The following is a 3,302-nucleotide window of genomic DNA, read 5'->3' as shown; positions in this document are numbered from 1 at the left end:
CAACAAAGGAGTGGCTTTGTAAGAAACATTTCAAAGTCCTGGAGTGGCCTAGCCAGTCTCCCAATCTCAACCCCATCGAAAACCTTTGGAGGGAGTTGAAAGTCCGTGTTGCCCGCCGACAGCCCCAAAACATCACTGCTCTAGAGGAGATCTGCATGGAGGAATGGGCCAACATACCAGCAACATTGTGTGCCAACCTTGTGAAGACTTACAGAAAACGTTTGACCTCTGTCATTGCCAACAAAGGATATACAACCAAGTATTGAGATGAACTTTTGTTATTGACCAAATACTTATTTTCCACCATTATTTGCAAAAAAAATTATTTAAAAGTCTGACAAAATGATTTTCTCAATTTTTTTTCACATTTTGTCTCTCATAGTTGAGGTCTACCTATGATGTTAATTACAGGCCTCTCTCATCTTTTTAAGTGGGAGAACTTGCACAATTGTGACTGACTAAATACTTATTTTCCCCACTGTAACACAATGACTGTGTAATTCTGTAACTGAATCATTAACCCTTTAATCAATATATCGATATGGATCCATTGTTACACTCCTAGTAAATAGAAAAAATAGGGATAATAGAAAGTTTCAATTCTGATCTTAGATAAAGTTCAGGTTAAAGTCAGGTTTTCAGTGGTCTACCTTCATAAAATACTGATTTTATGTTTTTTTATTAATCCCAAGAATTTAGTAAAATTTTGAGTAGATCTTTTATGAAGTTTTTCAAAGGGCCCCCCTAGAACTGCTTCAGTCCACAGCTGCTCGTTAACATTCAGATGTTTCTTGTTACTGTCAGTAAATATTGGCAGACCTGAGATAGACTTCTGGTATTCTGTTACAAATTAGTTATTTTGTTTTTAAAGATAATATCAAAAATAAAACCATTTAATTTTTTATGCAAATGTTTGTAAATTGGTAGTAAATGGTATATAGCATCTTTCTATCTAACCACGATACTCAAAAGCGCTTTACACTACAATCTGTGCCCTCATTTGCCCACCCACACAGCACACTACTGGCTCTCTACAAAGCTAACATGTACAAGGTATTGAGGTTTAAAAAATTGCACAAGAGGGCACCACCTGAAACCTGGCCCAGGGCACCAAATTGTTTTGGACCGGCCCTGGTTCAGATCACATTTTACCGGCAGATAAGTTGATCTCCTTCAAATGTCACGAGGCCTCTGCTCATCCACCCATAACTGTTTGCAGTGTCACGTGGGAAATAAAGCAAACAAAGCAGACTTAGGTGGGGTTCAGATGTGATTCCCTCGGTCGTCTAACCGCACCGTTCAGCTTCAGGAAGGCGCTCGGCAGCGGTCTCACCCCGTGCTCGCTCCGTTCAATGCAACGTGGCCGACGTTCTTCCAGCAAACATGTCATTCAGCTGTAAATGATGTTCCACGCAAGGTCACCTTGTGTAAAGGTTGGGGAGGAGGAGGAAATGAGCTGAGGGTGTAATTCATCTCTCCGCTGTCAGAGATATATATCAGTCAGAGGAAATCGAAGCGCAGGCAGTTGAATTCTGGGATAACAGAAGCTCAGATGTCTGTATTTATTAGGACGATAAACCGTTCTTCTGAGAGGTGTCACTCCTGGGTTTATTGCTGTAAAATGAACATTTTGACTGCGAGTTAGGAGCCTTCAGATGAGAGAACTTTGTGCAAATTTGCTCACAAAAAAAGAGGGAATCCATATCAACTTCTGCAAACATTTCTTGTTAAATTAAAAACCCAAGCATTCCTTGGAGGAACATATCACCCACTACTTTTCAGACCAAACTTTTAAAATAAGGCAATCTGGAAGTTGGAACCATTTTAGTCAATTCTTGACCATAACAAATTTTAGCCCAACAATTGTAAAACTGACTGAATGGGGACATTCATGCTAAGGTTGGGCGATGTTTTTAGCCGATAACGATTAATTAGACGATTAATCCCCTGGAGCCTCTGGACACCCTTATGTCCTGGTCTCAAGACCAATTTAGTGGGAAAGATTTGCTCTTCATAAAAATCTGTTCCAAATTGTCAAAATTACAGACTTTGAGCTATACATCAAATTATAAATAGTGTTGATAAATATATAAATTACAGAATTTTTTCTTTTTTTTTTATGTTCGTCATATTTGAAGCGGAGAGGAGCACCGAGCAGACCAACCGGGGAAATCTCCAGTCAATCTGCCTGGTGGAATTAATCGTATTAATTGTCAAGTGCCAAAAAATAATCAATTGTTTTTCTGACGATTAATTGCACACGATAAGATTATGCCCAACCCTACTTCATGCATACTATTTGCATTCATTATCTGCAGGTGTTACACCATATTTTGTGACCATCATCTATTATGACCAGAGGGGGCGCTGTTGCGTTTCTACAACAGAACTTTCCCGAACATTGCCACAGATGAACATATATCATATATTGTGACTTTACTGTATCTTGGTAAATAGTAACTGACATGTTGACTATTACTACTATTACTATTATTACTAATACAGTACATATGACAACAGCTGTCATTTTATGTGACCCTGTACTAATTTAATAACAGTCACCAGTGGTGAGAAACACTAATCCAAAAATTAGTTCCACTAGCCCTAAAACACTAACTCAAATGTTTAGGTCCCCTAATTCTAAAGCACGAATGCACTGAAAGTTTTAGCAAAAGTTAATTCTAAAGCACTAAAATAACCCAGTCAACCCATGAACATATTTCAATATGACTCACATATTGCTGTGTTGCTCTCTTAAGACTTATCATTGACATTCACAGCCGTATTTGGGTTCATATATTATCAATATATTGTCACTTAGTGGATAAGAGACACACATATGAACAAAATGTGTGTCAGCTTTCACCCTCAGCTGTTAATAACAACTTTGCTCAATAACATTTATAGACCTCAGTTAGTGCTTCTAAATTTAGCCTATAAATTTAGCAAGTGCTAATCCACCTATAAATTTTAAAATTAGCAAAGGCCCTAAAGCACTAATCAGAAAATTAGTTCCCCTATTAGTGCTTTAGGGGAACTGTGCCCACCACTGACAGTCACCATGTCAGTGATAAAAAGCTATTTTTCTGACATTAGGGGATGTAAAAATTTAGTAGAAACTGTTTTTGAATAAATATTTTACTATTAAGATAAAAATAAAATTAAATAAAAAAAACATGTTCACTGTTAAACATGGTCACAGAATATGACAGCTGTTGTCATATATTGTGACTTCACTGTAGCTTTGGTAAGTAGTAAAAATATTTATTTAAAAACTGTCTTTGCTGATAGTTTACATCATC

This window comes from Austrofundulus limnaeus, unplaced genomic scaffold (assembly GCF_001266775.1).
Source record: "Austrofundulus limnaeus strain Quisiro unplaced genomic scaffold, Austrofundulus_limnaeus-1.0 Scaffold33, whole genome shotgun sequence".
In the NCBI taxonomy this organism is placed as follows: Eukaryota; Metazoa; Chordata; class Actinopteri; order Cyprinodontiformes; family Rivulidae; genus Austrofundulus; species Austrofundulus limnaeus.
Note: the sequence above shows the minus strand (reverse complement) of the source record.